Source organism: Anser cygnoides, chromosome 8 (genome assembly GCF_040182565.1).
Source record: "Anser cygnoides isolate HZ-2024a breed goose chromosome 8, Taihu_goose_T2T_genome, whole genome shotgun sequence".
Classification (NCBI taxonomy): Eukaryota; Metazoa; Chordata; class Aves; order Anseriformes; family Anatidae; genus Anser; species Anser cygnoides.
The window spans coordinates 20,067,909-20,094,246 of NC_089880.1; the positions used below are offsets into that span (position 1 = coordinate 20,067,909).

A 26,338-nucleotide genomic window follows, 5' to 3' on the forward strand; every position below is an offset into this window, starting at 1 on the left:
TTTGCCAGAAACTGCACAGTATTCCCTGACTGTCTCTTATAATTTGCTCGGGGAAGTAAGGAATATAAGAGAGCTGAAATGTCCCCAGCAGCCACCCGAAGCAAAGCCTGAGGTCGGTGCCCAGCCTTTTTGTCCCTGGTGCTCTTCCAGGCAGGCCGGAGTTTTGCTGGGCATTAACCCTCATGATCTCCAGTGGGCTCAGAGGCTGAACGCAGCAAGCTGGGCCAAGGACGGAGAGCTGGAGACCCTTCTGTCCCCTTCGGCACATGGCAGTGGTTTATTGCCAGCTTCTGTGCGTTAACACTCATAAGACATACAATTATGACATCAGGGCAAAAGCTTTATTTCAAAATAATTCCAGTTAACAACAACTTCTTTAAAATCCTGCTAACACCTAACATGGAACATTTGCAAAAAAAAATCTGCATTTCCTCTCCTTCCTTATTTCCTGAAGCAAGGTATCGTTTTCACAGGCATCCTTTTCCTGTAAAGATACTCGATCCTGATAACATAAAACCGAACTAATAGACTAGAATATACTGAATATATTGACAAGAAGGAGAAAAAAAAATGGTGAAAATGATAGGACATGCAGTAAGAGAATTTAAAAAAAAAACATGATTTGAAGATTAAATTTTAGGGATATCTCTTCAGCCTTAACAACTTCATAATAAATTCCACTATCTACTGATCAATACAGAACATGCACTATTTCAAAGGATGCTGCCTGTTCTTGGTGAAAACAAGAAAGTTAAAATTCAGGGTTTTCTTTGGATCCCAGTTTCCCCCTTCCCTAGAGTGCCTGTCCTTTCTGCATAACTTCAGTCCTGGTTATTTCACAGCAAAGTAAATGCAGTGGGCTGATGACTGACACCTGATCCAAGACAATGGGCTAAGGACCAAGTATTTGGTAGCCTTATGCTTTGACAAGCTTTTTCTCCTGGTGACTGTTAGCCATTGTTTGATAACTACAGACTTCCCTTCCCACAGACCTTTCTGAACTCTGCTGTCTTTGAACAACACATGAAATACGAAGGAAACTATTTACCAGCCAGTAATTACAAGCCACCCCTCATGTAAAGGTAAACGGTAATGAGGAATGTGCAAAGAATAGCTGGTACTGTCGAAAGAGCTGGGGGGGGAAGCTTGTAAAACGTAAAGCCATACAAAATGCCTTATAGACTTATCCTGCAGTAACTGTATCAATTAACCATGCTAAAAGCTCTAACTCAGATGGGCACTGCACACAGCATGTCTGCCAGTGTTTTATTATCAAGTCCATTATGATGAGTTCTTGTCCTAGACAAAAGGAGAACAGAAAAAGAATTCAGGCTGACAAATTAGACTTGAAATCAGTTTCATTTACATAACGACTGGAAGTTCATTAATAACAGAGTTTTAATTATTCATGCTCTTGTTTCACTAGATACAGCAGTTTTCCCCCTGCTGTGCTGGATGTCTGGATTAGCTAAAATGAACCATAGCAAACTGATAGACTGCCCAGATTTCTTAAGTTCTTTTCTGCTTTTAAACTAGCAAGGAGAGGACTCGGGGGTGGAGGAGTTGGAGAAGGCAGGGGGAGAAAAAGAAACCCTTTCCTTCAGCTCATGTTATAACATGCTAATGAAGGAGGAGATCTGCTTTGGGTGCAAAGTTTGATTTGATGAGAACTCAGCCTCCAAAGCCAAGCCATAAGAAAAAGTTTAAGACACAGATTCCAAATTCTGTATCTATTTTCCAACTTCTATTTCCTTATTTAGATCACCTTAGATCAGTAGCATTAATGCTGGATATTTGGGCTGAGACACCCAGCATGAGCAGAGAGCCCTTCCAGTGAATAACCACATTTCAGTCATTTACAAAGGGTTGCTTGTCATCTGTGCTAAAATCATAGTGATTTCATAAATTCAGTTTTCTCCCATTTCTTCCATTGCCTTTTACTTTGTACATGCATTCTTTGGGAATATATATATATATATATTTTAAATGATGAAATGGAAGAAAGAAGAAGGTCAGAAGCTAATATATTCTCTACAGAAAAAGTGAGATTACTGTCATCTTTGAAAAAAATAATCTAAATGCAACAATGAATGGACAGCTTTATCTTATAAGGATAAGTTTTTCCCATCACAGCATCTAACCAGTAACTCCCATTGACTTCAACATATCCTGCAGTGAAAGAATAGGACCCGTGGATTTTACATGACTATTTGCTATTCAGTGAAACTTGAGGGTCCTACTCCCCCGCTGCAGGATGCATGTAATACCCATTGAAATCAATGGGAATTACTCTTACGTCCTGCAGCACAACCAGGCCTCACAGCTACTTGCCGTGAACTATGAACACTGGCAGGTGGACAAAGTGAGGGATATATCTAAAGAATGATACTAAAAAACTAAGTTCTACTTCAAATTTCTTCCTTTTTCTCATAGCATGTAACTAATGCAGAAAAACATAGGGCTTTTCTCCTAAAACCCGAAGCATTCTGAAATCAAAACAATGAATGGAATAAAAAACATTCTGGGTAGAAATGAAAGCAAAGTAGTCATCTCTTCAGCTTTTACTTTCCAGTGTTTGCTTTTTTTTTTTTTTTTCTGGAATCAGAAGTAGCTTTTTGGATAATTTTCTCTCCATCTTTGAAAAATTAATAATATAGCTAGACAAAAAAATTGCAAAGTCGTAAGAGGACAGAAAAGCAGAGATAGACATCTGGATCATGTTTGCTCTGGCGCTTCTTTTCAGAGCCTTTTCTATTACATCGCTGCAGGGGGCAAAGAGGAGATGTTTCCCTGTGTTTATATTTGAAATCAGGTACAAGTATTCCGCTGTTTAAATTCTGTCAATATGTTGCATCTTTCTGTTTGATGATTGATAGATGGTGCAAGTATCTGGCATATCACGTCGACATTAAATACCACTGAATGTATATACTTTTTTTATTTTTAAGTCAAAGCCAATTCTCAACAAAGAAAAAGGAAAATACAAGGCTGGAAGTCAGTAGTTTTAGACCACATTCCACCTTTACCATTGTCCCTCATTGAATAACCTATCTCAATCCTGGGCCAAAGCATAAATCCCATCAGCAATGCTGATGGCTAAGGAATAAGTTCATAATTATTCATTTGAATTGTTCTGCAGGGTTGGACAAAACTTCTGGGAGTCACTGTTCACCACTGCGAACAAGCAGTGCACAGACTGACTGCTTAGTTTTCTGGCCTTCTCTCTAGAAATAAGGCACTAGCATTTCCTCGACTGCTCGGCTTACTCCATGAATACATTCCTCAGTCAAGTAATAGTGACGAACACAATACAAAACTGAAATGAAAAGAACTGTTAGATTCCTGTTTGAGAAGATTTGGTTGATGTGGACAATTTCCTATCAGCCTGAGAGTGACAACAGCAACATAAAGGCATGCGGGCTGTATGGATGCATTAACCGTGTAATGTGTTTTCGACTGGGCTTTGTGAGAATAATGTGAGTTTCTTACAGCCAGCTCCAAATTTAGGTTGTTCATAAGAAACTAATGCTAAACTGAAAGATTTGATAGGGTCTGGTGCAAAAAGAGGTCTGCTTACCACAGAGAGTGCGTATGGACAAAGATATACCCAGAAATTTTTCTAAAAGTGACCATGATTATTCCAACCCGCTCTATGAATACATTTTATTCCTATTCCCAGTGAAGTCCCAGACGTATGATGTCTCTTACATTCCTGCGGGAGATCCCATGTTTCTAACTGTTCTTCTAATCTTTTAGGAAGCATACCAGGCAGTTCCCATTGCACAGATGGCATGCAGCGCCTGACTGAACTAGCAGACCTGGTGCTGTCTCAATGCCTTTTACTGGCAAGAAGTGATTGAGTAGCCTTGATTAATACTCTTAGTACTAGCTGGACAATCTGCCTTGCTATGTTTAATCCACAGACCATGTGGCTGTTGGGAGACACTTTTTTTTTTTTTTAAAACAGCTTTTTAATAATTTACAAGGGCAGCTTTTTTGAGAAATTATCTTTCATAGTTTAAATGTGTTGCTGTCTCTGCACGTTCTTCGTCTATCACTGGATTTTCTACACAACCCATCCCTTGTATCTCAGTGTGTTTATTTCCATTTTTTTTTTCCAGTTTTAGAATATAACTCAGCAGTGCAAAATCCTGGAAAATAACTTAGTGAAAGAGTGTCACAAATGCAGTCATGAAAAAATATGGATACACATAACACCTCCTTGTCATCGACAGATCATGTTGCTGAAAGACCGTAACAAGAGACAGAAGCTTTAAACAACAAATTAGAGCAAATTAAACAGACTGAAGGATTTCCAGATTGCTGTTCTGGCCCACCTTTACAAAATCCTAAATTCACACCTAGCCAAGACCTGACTGTTGTTAAGTGTACATGCAGAGACCTTAATTTTAACATAGGAAATTAAAGATGAAAATTACCTGTCTTTGATCACTCCTTTTTGAAAAGGGTGAAACCTACGACACACACTTTTGAACTTGTCAGATAATTGTTTTATTTAAATGAAGTCAGAAACTAAATCACATTTGGCCTACTGCACAGTACGTAATGCAGTAAACCTGTATTTCCACACAGCTGGGAGAATTATATACTCCCTCTTGTTAGGAAGATACTTGTGTAGAGGGGAAGAGAAAAAATAAAGTTGTTTTTAAAATCTAATCTTTGTTATCTCAGTTTTCCACATTTACGATCCTCACAGTCTTACCTGCTCTCACCAGGTAATTTCCAGTTATTCACTAGTTTCCCTTTAGCCTCAATAAGGAAATCTTCAAGTAAGGTTAGTGCAGAAGATTAAGACTGCATTAAGATTAAGTCTGAAATGTTCTGCTACCAATTAGCCCTCTAGTATTTCTGTAAGCCTTGAATTTTTGATGCGATCAATGACACCAAGTGGAGCCATCTTCTGTGGAGTGGTTATTAAAGATATAAAAATCAATACAAAGATGATACTTGGAAATCTATATCACAAGATAATGAATCACCATGAGAGCCAGCTAAGAAGGAATGTCAGCAAACCAAACAGAAGGTTTGTGCATAACAAATTATTTGATGCCAGTAGAGTTTAAACTAAATTTTGCATGAGACAGAAGTCTTTAGGCAACACTTACGATACATTTGCATGGCAAGGTTTTAATGAGATGAAGACACAAGACCAACCATGCACAAGGCTTTTTGTGCATTAAAGAAACAGAAGGAGTGAGAGATGATTGAGACATATGGGATTAAGACAATAATGCTACAATTTGACTTTAATGACAAAACAGAACCAAAAACTTTCTCCGTCAGTAATCCTCATTCAATTTCTTTTAAATGAAACATTATTTGCCTGCACCTTAAGTGCTGATTGTTATTGGAGTTGTGTATTGGAGCTTCACAGGATACTCCAAATTTAATTTGAACTAGGGATTGATTTAGTTGGCTTCAAAGCCAGCTTTTCCTTTCCAAAATTGAAGTAGTGCATGACTTTGCAAGTTCATTTGGGTTTACTGCTTGACACAATTGTATGAGACTTCACAGCATTTATGGTACGTTTTGCCCTGCATGATCTCTTGTTCACTCACATGTACAGACACACATGCAGACAGAACTATTAAAACAAATACTCTTGCTCCATCCACCCCCCACCTCTTTTCCCTGGGAAATACATTTCTCACTAAAAGCTACTGATTCAAAACACTCACACAGTTCAAATCCATATTGTATGAAAAACACTATCACTTTGAACTTCTAATATATCAATTAGAAGGCTCTTAGAGCATTTTACTACCATTAATTATGCTGTAAGTTTTGTGAAAGATGAGAACAGCATGTTCTCATTTTACTGCGGGGTGTAAAGAATCAAACTAACATTAATACAGGACAAGGACTTAGGCAACTGGAATTGTCTTCAGCTGCAGGACATTTGCCTGCTATTTGCTTATCTTGTCTACTTAAACTGTGAGATATTTGGGATAGAGATAGATTACAATGAATGAGTCTCAATCAGGTCCTCTCAACACTAATGGCATTCAAATGAATGATACTAACAAAAATTAGATAACAGCATCCCATAGGAAGTCTTGAAGATCCAGAACGACAACAGATCCTATAATGCATTTTAATCTGCCGTAGCTACAGAGCCAATCCTACTCTAACAATCATACAGCTTTACTCCTTCAAAAAAAAAATGTTGTAACAGTATGTGCAAACTACATATTCCTTTTTAGACTATTCCTACACAAGAGCAATTTGCTCTTATTTATCAGGATTAGGGCACCTTGAACATCATGTATTGTGATACAACAATAATAAATGCTTGTTTCCTTGTTTTTGCTAGATACACACCGCTTTCACATTCGCAGCTGGTAAGTAGCAACACTCGTAGGTAATCATGCTCACAATCACAGCTTATTGTGCTTTTAACAGGACACTAAATGCAAACCCAGTATTCTTTGTTAATCAGTAATTTTCTGTTGGTTGACAGCCACTAGATATTTCTTTTTTTTTAGTGTGCATTTTCTCACTTATGCCGAACTCAGAAGACTAAACGGCAACAGTACCTCAGATCCTCAGCATCGTACACACATACCTACAAAGACTGCCTCATCTGAGGATTGACCTTTTGTCCTGTAAGCAAGATAAACACCGAAACATTACAGTAGCTCTACAGCTACCTGCTAGAGGTTGCCTGGCAAGTTTGTGAATCAACCATCTTCTAGTTGTACAGCAGAGCTACTTCAAAACTAAATAGAGAAAGAGGAGCTGTGACATACTTTGTGCAGTTTTCACTAGTCATTGCAGTTTTGACTTGTTTCCCTCCCTCTTTGCATCTTGAGTCTTTGAAGGCAAATGAACCATTCGGTGTCATAAAACAAGGAGAACTAGAACAGCCTTCAGTAAAAACAAAAACTAACGGAAAAAGCAGATCTTTTGCAGGCAACATTTCACGTGGCTCAAAATGTCTTTGCCGCAGTTTAAATTCTGCAGCCTTGCGATTGTTCTGACATCTCTTTATTGTTCCTTTTAAGTGCAAATGCCTAGGTAGCATCACTATAAATGAAACAGTAGTGTTCACAGATTGCATTCAACGGCTGTTAGAGCTTTCTCTCCTTCATCTGCACAATTTGCATCTATTATAGGCTCAGGAATATAGTTTTGCTGCTTTTCGGTGGCCTCAGAAGGGCAGAAGATCCCCCCGCCTCCAAAGAACTGCAGTGAGGTTGATCTTTAAAGCCCTTCCCAGAGGCAGACACGCTATGCTGCTTACTCAAGGATGGAAGGAGGGGAAGAGGCTGGTACCATGAACCCTTTGAAGGATACCACTATGATGTGCAACGCAAGTTCTCTGAGCGATCCCATCCTGCGTTAACCACCACAAACTTTAGGGAGTTTAATTTGAATTGCTAGTGAAGATGCAAGGCCCTAGTCTGAGACTGCAGCACAAGCACTCCTGCCCTCCTAAGCGTGGCTCAGAGGGGTTCTGCACAGTGATTTGTGCAATGCTCTGCCTCGGGGGTGCAAGAAAGAGGTGGGAGAATACATTCCTTACCTGTGAAATTCACATTATTTCTTTTACAGCACCTCAGGGAGAAAGAGCACATTGAGAACAGACTGTATCATCTTGCTTAATTCCCTATTATCAGTTATGCACTGAGAATACTTTAGCAAGGGGTTCCATCAAAAAATTTAACCACTGCAGCCTGGGCTAAACCCCTGGCTGGTAGCAGGGAAGTGTATTCGCACAGAACAGGATAACATGAAGGTGGTGCCCTGTGTTTGCTCTCTGATTGCTCAAGCTGAGAGGAGACAACTGCTCTTAATAAATCAAATGTAGGAAGTGCAGAAGAAGCCCATGACTTTTTTTTTTTTTCCCTGAGAAAATATTCAATATTATACAGTGGCTTGACTGCTCTCCTTGGACAGAAGAAAAAAGTTTAGTAGATGAGATGCGGAACCTTTGTCTCTTTTGTGGAAATGTTTGCAACAATTAACAGGTATAGTCCAGAATGGCACATTCCAAGAGATAAAATATTAAGACTTATGATATTTATGTTTACTCCTTAGAGTAGACCTGAGTTAGGAAGGGAGATCTTTAGGTATGGTAACAATTCTATACAAACTAGAGGTGACTGCATATCAAATGTGTTTTTATTATGTTGTGCAATTATCTCCACACAAGACAAACATTTCAATACAGAATCAGGCTACAGCATCTGATGCCATTGCTGCTCATGTGGTACACAGAACCACTGTCCTTTCCCTCAAGTGACTACACTATTACAATACTCATGTTAAGGTGAAAGCAAGAAGACCACTACTACATCATTATTCTTTGTTGTGTCCCTCAGAAACCAGAAGATGAGCCAAAATCAGGAGAAGAGAATTCATTGTACTCGGCCACCCTGCTGATCAACTAAAACAGTAAGTTATCATATGCTTTATCTCAGTGACAATGCAATGGGATTATATTGTATTATCTTGTTTTACCAGCACAACATAATTGTATACAGCCTCTCCATGGAGCGTGCAAAGTACTGAGTCTGGGAATTTGTTTAAAAAAATCTACTGTTTGGAAGGACTTTTTCTTCTACTCCGATCAATATAATGAAATCTGAAGAATCACTGAGACACAACATATTTCATATTCTCATTCTTTTTCTAAATAGAGAACATAGTTCACTTACAGAAGTGAACTATTACAAACGCAGTTGGAGCCCACATTATCTGCCCTGTGGATATCAGTCATCTGCTTAAAATCTTTGTCATAATTCTTCCTATTAAAAGAATTAGGTAGAATCTCTGCAATGACCATAAGAATTTATAAACCAGTTCTCCATTTGTGCACCTAGCTCATGCAATACAAAGTAAATCTCTCCTTAAACACATAACAGACACATCTTCCTGAAGACAGATAATTGTTTCAAACAATGTTTTGTTCCAGAGTTAAAAAAAAAAAAAAAAAAAAAGGAAAAAAGAAAAAGATGAGTGTTCATCACATAACCTACAACAAAACCTTGGAAAGGACTAACCTCAGTGATTATTCACTTTTCTACTTTAAATTGACACTTATCTCTTTCATAGAGAGTGTCTTATATAGCTTGCAGCATGACTTCAAATAGTCCCACTAGAGGTATGCCATCAAATACGTTGCTATTATTCTCCTAAAAATTTGTACCAGAGACACAGAAGTACAAATCACGATGCCTCAACATCCTAAGCAGTGGCTATGCAGAATACCAAATTTCAACCTTGAAAATTTCACAAATTATTTTTCAGCTATTACATTTACATACTTAGCACAAACTTAATATATATGTCCTTTGAATCTCCAAATAAACTTAAATATGTTTTCTTCTGTTAACATAGGAGAACCCCAAAATCTGTAAGAAGAAATTACAGCGTGATGTCATTAACGTGCAAAGGAAAGTGAGTACTACTGTAGCTTACACAAAGGTACTAAACTTCTTCAGGAAGTCTGCAAGGTCTACATTTACAGCTAAACTCACTCACTGCCCAGTTGTCCCTGGCTCAATGACTCAGAGATTGCTCATCATCACTAGAAAAGAGGAGTTGGGAACAGACATCATGGAATGCATAAAATGAGCACAATATACATTTACGCATATGGATGAATTTCACATTTGCATTCCTCTGCATTTCCCACTAAACTGGTATTTGAAACAAGATAATTAAATTAGACCACTGGTAGAAATCCAGGAGAGATTATTTCAATCAGACTGAAAAATCCCAATAGTTGCATTGATATTCGGTTGTGCCCATCCAACCAGAGAGGCGAATACAGAATAAACAGATGCAAGCGGGAAGATAACCACTTGGCAAAACCTGGACGCAACAGCACAGTAGCCAGCTAAGTACAATCATCCAAGTAGCATGAGAAACACAGAAAATTGTTCATTAGGAACCCCTGCAAGGCTTTTCAGCCTCACATGGCACTCTTTTCAGCCCCTTGACACCAAACACCAAATGCTACCGGCCTCTCTCTCAAACACAGCATATTTTTTCAATTGCTACCCTTGCTGCACAAGCAGCACCAGGAGTCACCCCCTCACTTGCCTCATGCTTTCCACCACCTGGTGCTGGCAAAGATCCCTTTGGCTGGCAAGGCAATGGGACTTTATTTTTCCTTGTGACTCTTCTGTAAAGGGCACAATGTGGGTCCTTGTCTCCATACATATAATTAAGTGCTTAAGTGGCAGCCTGTCATGCTAGAATGCTGGGATCTCAGCCTGGGTACTGAGCTAGCTTACAGGCTCAGAGGGTTGACAGGAGGCATTGCATTGAACACCAGTGGTGAAAATTGCCAGAAACAGAGGAAATTCAAGTTGATCTAGTGGATAAATACACATATGAAATTTAAAGGTGCCTACTTTCATCCCAACTTGATTGGAAATGCTTTAAGGAAAGGACAAAGGAAAAACTGACAAGAAGTCAAAATTGATTCTCCCACAGTAGGACCTCCAGTCCCTTATGAGTCTCTTACCCAGACTTAGGTCTCCTTGTTCCTAGCTTCAAATGAGTTACATCCCTGGAGTGCTGTCACCTGCAGGAAGGACAAAACCAAAACCAAGTGAGTGCAAAGTATTAGTAGATTCAAAATACAAGCATTACGGGCATTAAAAAACAAACAACAACAACAACAAACCCACAAAACACAAAACATAATAAATTCAATCACATTGTTGTCCAGAAATCAATCAGCTTCATTTGGCAAAAGGAAGGATGTGGGGGACTTTTCTTCCTTGGTTAGCAAAGTGAATCCAGGAGATATGTTTGGTATCTGAGAGCAGGTGAAGAACTGCCAAATCCCATGTAGCAGTGGAAGGGGTTTATAAAAAAAGAAAAAAAAGAAAAAAAAGAAAAAAAACAAAAAAAAACAACAATCAATTCTTAATCCTAAGCAATTAGTTATTTGAAGAAAGCATTGTTGCCACCTGCCTGTATTGATCATGAAAATTAAGGTCATTCAGTGGAAGGCTGCCACCATCACCATTAAAACTGAATTTCTTTCTCATCTGGAAAGAAAGTAGTTGCCTTAGGAGACTGAAGAAAGACAGGTCTGAATTCTTGCCCTATAGTCTATTCTTCCCCAAGGATAGATTCAGTGAGAAAGGCAGAGGGTTTATTTTGATTTGCACACCACTGCTTCCTTTCATGCTTTATTTCTTGAAGTGGCATGTGCTCCTTTAAAAGGAGCAGGCTCTCAGCTTCTCAGTGGGACCCTATTGTTTTATATCTGTGGTTGAAATAAACCTCCTGAAATATATTTCAGTTTCTCTTAAATTTCAAAGTAGTGGCCAACAGTCAGCTGCGTATGGGTTCAAAGTGATCGTAGGCAGTGCAGATTTAAGTCTCTCATCAGTTGCTGTGAAACAAAACACAATGAAACCTCTCTCATCATCATCATCTGTGAAATTCTGGTCAAGCTTTACTTTCAGTTATCCTCATTCAAATCTGGAGATGTTTTCTCAAAATCAATACAGAGAGCATTAGATTATCTGCTAATGCAGGTAAGCAAATTTTCCCTGGAGTTATTGAAGTTCTTTCAGGATTTGGCTTTGGGGCTAAACCTGTTGTTCCACAGGCTTAACTGACAGCACAGTATCCCAATCCCCACACAACCATTATATCCACCTCTCTCTCTCCCACTTTCTCTTCTACTCATGCTTGGTATTTGATAACAGCCCCAGACTTACTCTTTGCCAAATGAAGCAGACAAGTGTTTCATTACTCATTTTTATTATTTGAAAATGTGTTTATCTTATCTGTGGTTCTGTCTTAAATAATAATAACAATTAATAAATAATAAGGTGCTTTGCATGTGTCTGGGAGCCAAGAAATTCTTTCCATTCTTTCCTCCATTTCTGATCTGATCAAAAACATGTTATTAGAAGAAATTATTAAGATAAGGACATGGGAAGGGGAGCACAAAAGTGTAGTTATTAATAACTGGGTACTCAACGAATTCTCCAGCCTAAACTGGCTACAAGAATTTGACGTTAAAACAAGAGAGATGATATTTAATATTATCAAAGGAGAGAAAAAGAGAATAACAGCTTTGCAGCAAAAAACAAACACAAAAATAAAACTTTATTTTGGAATTGATATCCAGAGTAATAAATCAGAAACTAATTCGAGCTTACAGCTAAGACACAGGAGCTGTTTTTGTATCAGTTTTGATCACTGTGTGGTCTGAAGTAAGAAACTTCTTTAATATGTGTATCTAATGGATAAAACTGAGCTATTCATACTCTCTTCTTTATAAGTTTTGACAGCCCTGATGCTAAGTATTATTACTGCATGCCTGTGTCTGGGACATGTTTTTTGAAAGCAAAAGTTGCTAGTTTCAAGCAAAGAAGTGGCATATGTTCAGTTTAAAATTCAAATGTATTTATAACTGAACACTAATGGCAATATCATTTATTAACTTAACCATTCTGCATTAGGCCCTACAACGCAATTCATTTTCTAATACATTTATTGGTATCAAACAGAGAAGGATGAGTTAAGATGTAGCTGAGATTCATCTGGAGTTGCAGTGTATCATAAGGTGGTGAATGCTGCCCTCTGGCTCAGGTTGGCAATGGTCACTTGTTTAGAAATGGTCTTTTTTCAAAGTGCAGGGGAAGACAAGAAAAGCTGGGGTTCAACAGCTTTCTTTAACACTCTGCTCGGTAACAGTTAATTAAATTCCATGTGCTTAAAACAATATTGTATTAGAAAGCAACTTCCTCAAGGATTCAAGGTTGCAGCTATTTTAAAATTATGTTTTTCAAGTATCTACAACACAGAACAAGAGCTATTTTCTTTTATGTGTCTTTATCTTGAACAGGCTGTATAAAAGAGTCATGTCAGCATTAAACTTAAAGGCCTGTAGAGGACAGTTTCTTTTTCATGGATTTTTTTTTCTTTAATGATTCAAGAAAACATAACTTATTTTAGCATGTGATTTTACAGTTTTAGGCAAGATTTAATAACAAAGGAAAGGCACAGTAATTTTATCCATTCATACAGTACAGGATAATTTAGTCCATTTTCCCTGAAAGATAGCATGATTGTGATGTATGTACCCACAGTTTAAATATAACACCTTTACGATTTGCTAAAGATTATGCTTACATCATTCTTCTGTAGAAACACCGTGGACCCTTTAAAAAATCTATGAACAGGTATTTAAGAGATGGAACAAAATGATTTCTTGTGCTCTTTCTTCTAGAAACCGGGGACCATTATTTCCCCTTAAAAGCTGCACCCTATCCCATACTGCCTGCACCCATTGCATTGGTTGGAAATGACATGAGATCTCCCTAACTTTGAAAAACTATGAAATTGAATGACCACTTCTAATACAGAAAGTAAATGTTAGGCATTGCTCCATTGCTATCCTCCCCATTGCAGGTCGGCCCCATGAGAATCCCATAGCCTACTTGCCTTGCTGATGGCTTGCCTTACATGTTGATTCCCAGTAAAGAACTTGGTGTCCTTTTGACTGCAAGACTTGTCCCACCTCCTCCCATCTAAAATTACAAATTTCTGGGGAAGGTGTGGGGTGGAGGAAGTACACAATAGATGAGATGGTTACAGGCCACACGTTCAATGCAGATATACAAGTTGGTTATTTCCAACCCTTCCCCCCCCCTTCAGTCTTTTATAACCTCACCTTATATTTAAACCAATACGGTACAACCATTCTAATACAATAGCATTTCGTACCAATCTTGCACTCATGTAAATTACTATGTAGGGTTTAGGATAATAGGGAATCGAGCCCCATGACTAAGTCCTAAACCTCATCTTTTTGGAATAGAAGTTGTAAGAAATACTGGGTGCCTGTTTCTCAAGATGATAAAATGCAGCGTTCTGAACACATTGCAGTATTTCTCCAGGGAATATTTCATTTTGGGTAGGAGAGCAGTAGTCTTTTTTCCATGGCTGAAGAGAAAATTTCATTTGTCTTAAGGGAGAAAGTTCAGAGCAGCTTTGAGTAAAACCATCTCATAATCAAATTGCGAAGAGAAATTGATAGGGCTTTTTGTTCACTGGTCATACACACTGACATAATAATTAAAAAACAAACACACTTGGTATGTTAAAAGAAAAAGGAGACCCAAAGGAAAGGTTCAAAGCAATGATTTTTTGGAAGCTATGAATGTATGAATGCAATACTTGGATTCAAAAGACCCAGTGGAATCAGGTAAGGAGAGCAAAACACCCTGAGAAAGCTCATAATGTGCTCTCAGCTTCACTTAAGAGTGAAATTTACACTCCCAGAATGAGGCCTAAGAATTCTTTCCAGTAAAAATCAAGGCAACTTATAAATCTTCTAGCTTAAATTTTTCTTTCCGATAAAGGCAAACGTTTCACACTTACTCCATGTCACTTTAAATAAGGGGATATGAAGAAGCTTTTAGCATGCAAGATACCTTCTTTCCCTACTTTTTTCCCAACAGAGGATATATGGAATCAAGAGAAACTCACTGCAAGCGAATCCATGAGTCTTCCAGCAACAGAAGCAGCTATTTGGGATGATTAGTTTCCATGTCTTTAGCAACTAACATGGCTTCTGAGAAGGAAAGCACTGATTTTGAGAAGCCATGTAATTAGAACTGATGGGAAGACAGAAAAAATCCTATTTGCATCAATGCTGTAATTTTAAAACTTCTTGTCCTGCTTTGAGCTCATAAAAAGCCTTTCAAAGTATTTGAAAAACAGAATAGTGTGAAAGTAGCTGTACTCAATATAGCCTATTGGATATGTTTTATTCTGACCAGAGTTTTCATGCTGTCTGGCAGAATTTAAAACTAAACCTAGTCCAGTAAAGTCCCTATACTGGGTTAGAAGTGTGTGGGGTGTGATGAGACTGCATGTTTTGGCCCACTCTGCATGTGACATGGGAGCCCCCAGATCAAGTTTTTCCTCAGTGATGAAGACAAAACTCAACTGGGTTGTGTTGACATGGTGGGACCACTGGGATTTTTGAGGTGCTGCTTCCTTGGAAAGGTCAGTGTGTGCGCATGGCATGACTGTGCCAGAGTGCTTAACGGCATCCTAGGGAAATACAAGGAGACTGTACACAGAGAGGTGTCTCCCCTATCTTCATTTTAGGGATAGCAGATCTTTCTCAACCCCCTTAAAGCATACAGTATTTTCCTCCACTTCTATCCCTTCCATAAACATTTTCCTCCTGAAAAGCACAGACCTCCTCTCCTCCCCACCTTCTTGTTTCTCCTCTTCAACAGCATCGATTCACTTATAGGAAGAAAGACATCAAGGGGAAAAAGGGGAGAGAGAAAGGCTAGGGACTTGGACAGGCAGCTTAGGACAACACGAAGTCAACAGAGTGAAAGGTTCAAATCCCCGTATGGAGCCAAATGGTGAAAGTGCTGCTGGGCCTATTGTCCTTACATCTGAAGTCAGCTCTACACAATTTTCTTTGGGGATGATACAGACAAAATTCAATCTTTGGGGAACATTCACTTTTGTTTAAAGATATCCCTGTACTTCCTCCCTTATGGGCAGAGTTGTTAAGCATTGCAATGGAAGAGAAAGAAGATATAGAAGGCCTTGTGCAAAGTATATATTTTTCACCCTATTTCTAGTCCTAGTATTTCCCTGGACTTCTTCCTTTGTGGAGGTCATAGCTGAGAGGTGGAAGCAATGGGATTATTATATTGATATACCAATTTCCAGAAGCAGCCATATAAAGACAGTGAAGGAAATCTTTTTGCATCTTCTCCGCCTTTACACTCCAGATTCTCTGATCTCCTAAGTCCACCTAATGCAATTTATAAACAGTATATTGTTAGCAAATCCTTACTTATAGTAGATTTACTTTCTAAAGACAAAGAAATAACTAACTCTCAAGGAAGAGTGATGAAAAGTGCTGCTGTCATGAAGATTTGGTACCCATTCGCACTTCATATTACATATTTTTACCATCAACTTGACAATTTCACAGCCACGAATGCATAAAATTCACATAGCTGTAATTTTCCAAAGGAACAGAGTGGCAAAGACCTTATCTTCTTCCAACCAATTAACCAGAAAAAACATTCCAATATATTTTTCTATTTACTTGAATAATAAGTTACAGTATACAGTCTAAACCTCTAGCATCCCTGATGAAAGTTGGAAGACTTGTCCCAGTTGAAATAGAAGGTACAAAGTGAAAAAGATACGACAACTAAAAAAGCCCTCTTGATTCTTGATGATTTTAGAAACCGCAGTTATCTCTCAGTCACCTGTGAATCTTTTCATGAAGGCACTAGCAGTTCCTTTTGCTCTATGACTATACCTACAGGACTTAGTTTCTTGTGGTTGCCTGTTCTGCTCTGATGTAGATTAAATGTGATCAGTTGTAAGCTATCCAGCAAGCGTAAGATATTTTACTGAGAGAATGCAGAACTTCAAACGTTTTTCAGTAAGGATTCTCGTGAGCTCTATATTTGAAATTGTTTCAACCCAACTTTAATAATTAACTATTCTAATGTTTGTTCTGTAACCTAATTTTTCTGAGCAATTTGAAGTTCGAACGTATTTCCAAAATAAAGAAATCGAAACAGTAAACTAGCCTATAAAAATAAAGAATACTGTCTCTACTGAACATCAGTAAAAGGTTCAATTACTATGAACTTTTATATGCAAGTCTGCTTCCAAACTCATGAAATCCCAAAACCTGAGCTCTGAAACAGTGGATTATCTTGAATGTAATATGAACTTCATCTGTCAGAGAGATATGTCACACATTTTATAGCTAAAGACAAAGCTTTAATTTTCAAACCAATGAGAAGAGAAGACACATGATGAATTACTCATTACAGTGTCAAGGGAAACTGAAGTCATTTGCTTAGACTTTCAACAGTGGTAGGAAGACATGTTGAAAGTGCTGGAAGTTGGAAGTTAATGATAGATATTACAGTCTTTTTAGGAGTTTTTATTTTTAAAACACGTATACCCAGAGTAAAAGGGTTCAAGGGTATACTTTGAAATGGGAGTAACAGGTGAGTAGATGACATTTACACCATCTAAATTAGAAGATATTAAAATGAGTTTATCTGAAGTGAAGAAAAAATAAGCTAATCATGTAAATCTGAAGTTATTTATGCATAATGCCTGGGCAAAAGATTGTGGTAAAAGCCTGCGAACAAAGCCTTAACAACTGGGCTTGAAAGAAAACACCAAGGTCTGCAGGACAAAGAGGAAAAAAATGGAGAGACATTCCCCTGTTTGCTGTGACATTGTATCAGCCCAGGAACACTTCGCTGAAAAACAAGAACAAGTTCCTTTCAACAAGATGCTAAAGGTTGACTGACAGCTAACTGAGCTGAGAGAGAATAAAAAATAAAGAGGGGAATCACAGTAAGTATAATAACATACATTAAGTATAGTTTTCACACTCAATATCCATTATAACCATTCTCTTTGGATCAGCATCTAATTAATACTTCAAGATGAGGTCCTGTATGCTGGTTATATTTTTCATATCATTTTCATTTGAATTCTTCTTAATGTTTTCTCTGCCTAGGTTCTCTGCTTTAATCCAAATTTACTTTGCTTTTATATAATGTCCCTGGCATAATTTGAGACTTTCAGGGCACAGAGTCACACCCACTGATGCACGGCAAACGTGGAAAACTGCTAAAAGGACAGTGGCTCCTTTCTGAGAGAAAGGGGGGATTAGGCTAATTTTATGTCTAATTATCCTGCTAAGATCATATAGTATCTGAACCTGACATAAGGTAAACAGGGATGGGACTTTTGGTGTCAGCCAGCAGTTACACTGAATTAGGTATGATGTGAAACTGCACCATGAGAAGTGAAAAGTCACTTCTGGGCATCATAGAGAGCAATGAAATGCCCTCCCAGCTTAAGAGAGAGGAATGAGGCTACAGGCCTGTCAGAAAAAAAAGAATTTAAAGTGAGGTTGTGTCTGAGGGGAGGGCAAATTCAGTCAGTGTAGACGCAGAGTTTGATCCACAGCTCTCTGAAGTCAAATGTTTTAGTTTACGTCAATGGCCTTTGATTAGGCCCAGAGAGAGCTGTAAGATCCAAGGGCTGCCAGGCTTGGTTACAGTCATCAATACTATAAATCCCTGAGAGAGTTTCCTTACTAAACTCTAGGCCTTTTTGCTGCAGGACGCTAACTAAGGGCATGATCCTGAGCAAACTTAGTCCCATTGGCTCCAAAGGCCGTAAATTTTTTCGGCCATCTTAGAGCGCGCACACAGATTCCCCTGGTTTGCTGTAGCTGCTTATTGCAAGCACTAAAGCAGGCAAGAGAGTAAAGGAGTTACTGACAAGACGAACTATTCCCATAGCCAGAAAAGGGGCTTTCTCTGGGAGCAGGGTGGGTTTGGAAGGCCCCAACCTGCTGGAGGCTGGGCCTGGGTGCTAACCCAGAGGCTCAGCTAGCTGTAGCCAGGGGCCTTGACCTGGAGTGCTGACTGGAGCCTAAGGCCTCTCCAGGGAAAGCCATCAGGTAGTCAGAAAGGTCATTTTGCACCAACGAGACCAGCAAATGGCCCACCAGCTTCATGGCCTAAAATGGTTTGTTTCATTTTTGTAGCATCTTGTGAAAAACCATTTGCTTTTTTTAGTTACTAAGCCTTTCTGAATGGGGACATTCTCAGATAGAAACATTTCCCTATAAAACAGATGCTATAACTCTCCCTGCTGTAAGGTCTGATCATTATGCTGTGTTATCTGTAGATTAACCTGGAAGCTCCCCCTCAAAGCCCAACTGATTTTTTTTTTTAAAGTAAATTTCAGAAAGAATATTTGCAGGATGAACATAAAATAAATCAACACTACCAGAAAACCAGCAACTTGATTGTTTTTCTCTGCTTCTGCAAAAAAAAAAAAAAAAAAAACAAAAAAAAACAAAATATAAAGCTCAATTGTCCTCTCAGGACTCCTTGGAAGTCTTAACAAAAGTCTCTAAAAAGAAACTAAATGAAAGACCAGGGAGTTAGCAGCAGGGCAGATCTATCATAGAAAATCAGACAAAACACTTTTGCCTTCTGACCGTATCTGGGCTTAATTCTGATCTCTTTACTCACGCTGAGTAATAATTCACACTGTAACTAGCCCCATTGGAATAGCTAAAATCACTTGGAGTAAGCCATGAGCCTGTTTGACAAATATTGGTCTGATACACTGAGGCTAAAAATTGTAAGAACTAATTCAGATATTTTTGTAATTATATGCATTCAGAAAAAAAAAAAGGTTCTGTTCTTTGGTGTTGAGGCAGTTTGTTGGCTTCTAAGCAAAGACAGGAAGTTTGTGATTTTTTGTTGTTTGTTTTCCATCTTAATATAGAATTCAGCTAGAAAATGAATGTTTTGCCTACCCTAGAAAATGCAGTGAATATATAAAGATATATGAAATACTGGCACCTTTTTGACAGAGATATTAAAACAGTAAAACCTGAGGCCAAGTCTACAGTACAAACTTCTGTCTCAAAAGTACATTAGTCAGCAATGTAATAGGACACGATCTCAGCCATTAACCCAGGCTGAGTACCTTATTCAGCCTACCCAGTGATTAGCCTGACGCAGTCTTCATTTACTGTGTCTTCATGTTGCATCATCCACCCCTATGTATGTGATACAGTAATACTTAAAATGGAGACTTATTGTGTTGCTGCAGAAGTGTATGCTATAGATTTTATATATATATATATATACACACACACACACATTGTATGCTGATCTTTCTAGGTGTTTCTCAGTGACATTGTATGCTGGTCTTTCTAGGTGTTTCTCAGTGAGTTGTAGGAGAGTTTATCCATCTTTTTTTATCCATCACATGAAAGGGAGACACTGGAAAGTATCAAAAGACTATCAACAATCAAGTATGATTTCCTGTATTTCAGTCTAGCAAGGCTGGACACCAGCACAAGTAGAAGCACTCCAAGAGCTAATCAGTATCCTCAGGAAGGCTGTTCTGCTCTTGCTTAAAATATCAAATTCCAGCAAGCGGGTTCAGGGCAGACAGATGAAGCCTGAGGAAGTCCCCACGGTACCAGCAGCGAAGCTATTCCATGAATGGCATTGCACAACCGCCCCCCACAGCCCTGCCAAACTCCTCCTCTGGCAGGAAGCCTGGCAACAAGGCACTCAACCAGTTAAACAAAAACTACAAGCTTTGCACCAGGTAAGCGATTTGCCAACAACCAGTAGCCCGGAGGCTGGATACTGTTACCTAGTTATTAATGAATGCTGCTGATTAACCTTTTGAAAGTACTTTGTCCACCACACCTACTGGTGGGAACCTGCATCGGTAATGCTCAAGGGGAGGTTGCTGACATAGGAGTGACATTAGGGGTGAACAGGAATCCCAAGAAGCAACAATGACTTTAAGAGTTGGATATGAATAGGGGTATTTCTTCCAGTTAACTTTGGGAAGGGGTGGAGGGTCAGGGAGGATAAGCTCCCTCAAGTACATAGTTTTAAAAAGGTAGAGGTTGCAGTGAAGTTTGTGCTCCATCTCTGACTGATGTGCTTCATTGAAAATAAATTTTATTCAGAAGGCTTCCTGTTATGTCTCTATGGTAAATTTAGCAGGGTCAGTGTCCCTCCACCCTACCACCCTGTATGCTCATCCATGTTTGAAGCCCCAGACTTAAAGTAATGCACAGCTGAAACCTAGACCACCATCTTGAGCACTCAAAAATGGTGTACCAGGCTCCTAGGAATAATGAGACTGTACTTTAAAAGTCCAACAACAACAACAAAAGCTTTTGTAATTTTTTTCTTTCTTTCTTGGTCATATGACTGAAGAATTTTTGAGCTATCTTTTCCTTAGAAAATATCAAATAGGCAAGAAGTCAAGAACTCAGTGAAATGGTCATGAAATAACATGAATCCAGTAGCAAGAACATCAACAAAATATCAAATGCTCAAATACTACAGTTTGCACTAAGATACCGAGAGTTGATGACTACAGCAAAAGTGCAGGGGTATAAGCAAATATGAAGCAATTTCCTGAACTTAATCATGGATAGAAGCTATTGAGAAGAAAATCTGAAAAAGAGGAGAGTACAGAAAGGACAAAGATGGCAGAGAAAAATTACAGAAAAAGCATATTATCAAGAAAAGTCAAAATTCAATAAAAATAACTGTCTCTATTACCAAATCAAAAAAACTATTTATGCATACCTTTACTGAAGGAACTGCAAAATATTAAGTTGTTCTGCTTTCTCAATTTAAGAAAATTGTTACTTTTAAAGCTAAAAGCAAAGTAAAAAAAAATCTTGCCTAAATCCTCTTTTAGCTTGAGATTTCACACAACAGTTGAGCCAGTTTGACAGCTTGCCACTGCTGATTGGGGAAGCTGCCTCACTCCCCTGCTTTGTTCCCAGCCATGTGGTCTTACGTCTCCTCTTGTGCTGAAACTGGCACTTGTCTGACACCCCAGTGAAAATATTCCACTCTGAACTACAGGTTCATTTGTTCTTTAAAACAAACAAACCCTCTCCCCCCCCCCCCCCCCCCCTCCAAACAGTGAGGACAAATGGGTGAGACTCCTTTACAGTCCCATGAAATATCACCCTTAAAATCTCTCTGGAACTGCAGGAAAGACAGATATTAGTGTTTTGTGCCTGTTCTGCTCACTCTCCTATTGTCCATTTATTTTTTATTAAATGCACACATTAAATACAATGCCATTCTCCTCAAACTGATAAGAGTGATGCAAAGGTAGGTTATAGCCCTGTATGCAAACTGCTAACAGGCAGAACGCGAGAACTAATGCTGCGTCTTCCTCTGACTTCCACACCATGGATTGACACTGCACTGAGCACAGATCAAGGTTGGCTATCATGCATCATCTGGACTGAAGACCAGGAACAGAAAAATTACAAGCAATTCGCCATTTTCTGTCCTAATTTACACTCCTGCAAGCTGGTTGACATTTACTGCTTCATCAGCTTCTCCTCACAGTAGCATTTGGGTTGGTGTATACAGATCAATTAGGCTTTCCCTGTTTTCATAACATTACTATCATTATTTAAATAAAGGATTTGTTTTTGTTCCGTTTCTGGGAGGGGCAGATTTCTTTTTGAATGTTCTTTTAATGGGGTGGAAAAATCTGTGCTTGTGCACAGACCACAAAAGGATGCTTGTTACTTTGTATAAAAGTACTGCTGAAAAGAGAACTTAATTTCCAATATTCAAACTGGATTCTTACAAGAGAAGTCTCATTACTATCTATGGTACAAACAGGACATGGCAGGATTCAGACTATTACAAACAGATTATTCAAATGTTAGCATGTGTTTTTATTTACAGAGACAGAACAAAACGGACTGTAATTGAAACAGATCATTTAAATGAAAACAGTATACTACTTATGCAGATAGTATATTTATGTAGATACACACGTGTGCACATATGCACACACACAGACAGAGCTTCCATGTTTTCTGGCTCCCAGTGTTACACTCAGGAACCCAGACGGCCCAAAAAGCCTGGTGTGTATGCTGGGATGTTCTGAGTATCCAGGCTCCCCAGTCCGAGTTCTCAGTCACCATGCAAGAGGGGCCTCTGTCAAAATGGAGCAAGATCCTCAGCTGCCTCCCAGGGAATTTGTCTGTGTTTCATCAAATTGAGCATATTCCTGAGAAATATCTAAGGATATTTGATGAAGACATTTCCCTGATCATTTCCATTATTGTTCCTTTTTAAGAGACAGATGAAATTATTTAGATTGCTTGTTAAAAGAAACAAACACAGGAAATGAAACTGGGTGAAAATAATTTCCTAATTTTGAGGGTGCACTAAGGGTGGAGCAATCCTTACTGAAGATAACTGAAAATGTAAACACACTGATTTCAATCAAGAGCACTTTTCATAAGAATGTTTCGCTCACTAGTTGCTGTGATGGCTCCCTGTTCCTCTCAGAGGTGTGTTACCCATTCTGGAATACATGCACAAGTTCAAGTGTTGCATAATTACAGAAAACAGGGCCTGTACAAGAATATCCTGTTTTGCTTCCTGTATACTCACTGGGGTGGCTCAGCTGAATCCTTGACAACATTTAGCTCCACGAAGAAAACATCAAGACTCCTTGCTGATAGCAGTTTTTCACCTAGAGCTTCTCAGCAGTTGGGCTGTTTAGCCCCAAAGTGTAAGCAGACAATCACCCTATTGTTTACTTTCTAGTCAGAAGGAGCATTACTGCTTTTCTTCACTGTCCACAGCCTCTGTAATCCTAGCAGTCATGTTCACTCAGCAGTAAGTCTAAATATGTGCTTCTCAGAGGAGTTTCAAATCCATGACATAGATTAGCATCACTGTGGTTAGACGCTATCTGTGACAGATTCCACACTAATTAACATTTTAAACCGTGGTCAACACAAATTATTTTATGAGGATTCATTCTATTCCCCAAATCGTGAGAAATTAACAAATTTAAGGAGCATTATTATTATAACAAAGTGAATAGGCTGTGGAGGACAATGCATCTTTCAAAAACCCTGTCAGCACTGCTTCATCTCATTACATATCACTATATCTTAAAAAAAAAAAGAAGAAGAAGAAAAAAGAAAAAGGAGTGACTCAATTGTGTGATAGTGAATCCTGAAACTTCACAAACATTCAAGGAACACACATGCCACTACAAATTAACCATTAGCACCGCATGGTATTCATCCTTTCTGTCACACACTGTGGGAAGCACGCCTTATTAGCATGGAAGCACGGAGCAATAGTATCTCGGCGTACTTAACATTTGCTTACCTTGGAAAAAAGAGCACACAATTGCAGCCTTACACAAAAACCCAACCCCCAAAATGCTGCAGTTCTATTCCTTTCCACACTTAATCCTAGGATTTAAAAATTACAAAATTGAATCCTAAAGCCTTTTCTTCCTCATCTTCCAGTTCACTGTTCTTTACAATGAAATGCTGTTTTTGCATTTTTAATCAGCCTTAATCATAAACAAGGCAGGCATCACAATTGCTGCTATTTCAGGGTTCCCCCTCACACACTTCTTTGGTTTTGAATTTCAATAGTACCCACAACTGGGGGTCTTCCTGGATCCCAGATGTCGAATTATATGGTCTGTCCTATTCTCATAGTGGCAATCCAGTTCCTTGTTCAGTTTCACAGAAATCTGAACAGCTATTCTGAAATTACCAATTTCCTAGTAAATTTTATTAAACTGAACTTAATTTTGCTATCTTGATTAAGAACAATTTCTCCATAACAGTTTCATAGAAACATCTGCTCTCTTCTCTTCTACCTCTTGGCAATATGAAGAGCCCTGTACAAACCCTTAAAAAGTATCTACGTTTAGCATCAGTGTTCCTGTCTGAGGTCCTGTGCGGTCTATAAAACCTTGAGAAAGGGGCCCACTTCCCATACCTATCCTACTTACATGCTGTTTTATTTAAGAATCAAGAGTATGTTTTACAACCACTTTGCCATGTTAAAAAAGGAGAAACATAAAAGTGACTTTCAGGGGGAGGGAAGACTTATGTTTTGTTTCACTAGCTTCTTTCAGAGTAAACTTGTAAAATAAGAATATATAAATGCCAAACAATTTTGTAAAAGCTAATGTAGCAGTAAACGAGAGCCTCCCACTGACCTAAAAGCTGAAGTGGTATTTTAAACCTGCTCTGTTTTAATGTACATTTTATACATATATGAAATTTTATTTTTTCCATAAGTGTAACCCAACACTATGGAATCATACATCTCAGAAATTACTCCTACCCACTTCTTAGTTCAAACAGTAACAGGTTTGCTGGCAGAAAAGTTAACATTGTGCAACGTATTTGAACTACCAGAGCAGTTCAGATATGTAACGCAATGCATTACTAAGGCCCATCATGGCCTTTGGCACCCCTGCTCATACCATTATTAACTATTCATTTTCCCATCTTATTAATGTTTGAATGGATGTAAAAATAACAAACAATGCTGCCCTAAAGGATATTAGTCATTCTAGAGCCTTCTTTCTTGCTGCGATTGATAACAAAGGAAGCAGACCTGCAAGTGACCTTTGGCTTGTACACCCGCAAGGCAATTTTGGTTTTGGATAGATTACATGGACAACTGGTATCTGGTTTTGGGAGGGATCATTTCTTCAGAGATGTTGAGGACCCCTTTGAGTTACATAGCAGCAGTCATAACTTCCTCTGCTCATACAGAAGACAAATAATTCTGTTGAGACTCAACCATACCAGCAAATCATTGAGTTTATTCATAAGTCTCAAAACTACCTGTATACTCAGGCATATCTTTGTGTTCATTACATTGTGACTCAATTTGCTTTTAAGTGTAGGGGTTTTACACTCATGATTTAACAAAGCTGAATTTCTATCGTTTTATCCAAGTTAGGAGCTGAAGTTATCTATATTTGCCTGTAAAGTTATACACTTGTAAAGTTATCTGAACTTGTACAAAAGTCTCAGTCCCTAACTTTAGGTCTAAGTGACGTGTCTTTAAGCAATTCTATTTCCCAAGCAGTATGGTTTATTAGCATTATGGAAAGGATGAACTAAGCTTCCATTGTTCATGCTGTACCAGTTTACAGCAACATCTGCTGGATAACCTAGAGCTGTAATAACAGAAACCCTGACATACTGAAGTGACAGAACAATATGAGACATAGCTATGGGAAGGCAAGGGTTAGATAAGAGGATAAGAGAAGGCTTTCACATCAAAGACTTTGCTTTGCAATGACACCTACCCTTTGCTACTGCCTTTGCCATTGATTTCATGACTTGTCCAGGTTGCCAGTTCATATAGAAGTCTCCCCAGCTTACGGGAGGTTGTATCAGAAACAAAGTCAGATGTCATTTTTGTATGCCTTGGGGGAGAAGGTAGATCCATACACTAGAGAAAACAATAGAAAAACTAGAATGCCGTATTCCACAGTCATTTAATGTTTTAGCTGGTATTAAGCTTAAATTCTGCTTATAGGGTTAGTACGTCAAATTTGACAGCCGAAAATTCTCTCCTCTTTAAGGGAAAGAATGTTTAAAAACCCCACATTCACATTAGTGAGTCAATAACAAGAATATTTGCTTTGATAGTCTTGTAGATGTACAACAGTCAAAGCAGTTTTATTATTTTTTATTATGGCAGAAATATCTTTAGGGCAAAGTTTCTGGGAAAAACACTCTTAAATACTTAGCCTGGACAAAACCTTCTTGCGGAGGAATTTTCAATTGCTTTTCAGCTGCACTGTGGTTTATTGTTTGCTTTAAATCAGCTCTCAGTCTAAGCTACATACCATGGTGTCTGTTAAAAAATCATTATGGTACAATTAAAAACAATGTGAAAGGTGGAATTTCCCCCTCCCCTCTCTCTGTACA

General features: G+C 38.5%; 1 protein-coding gene across 1 annotated transcript in view; it reads right to left on the reverse strand.

Annotated features, from left to right (window-relative positions):
* ADGRL2 (adhesion G protein-coupled receptor L2) overlaps positions 1-26,338 on the reverse strand; it is a 386,104-nt gene that overhangs the window by 301,664 nt on the left and 58,102 nt on the right. The window contains exon 2 of the mRNA XM_067001837.1: positions 10,499-10,558. The gene's annotated coding sequence lies outside the window, so the exon portion shown is untranslated. The remainder of the gene's footprint in view (positions 1-10,498; positions 10,559-26,338) is intronic.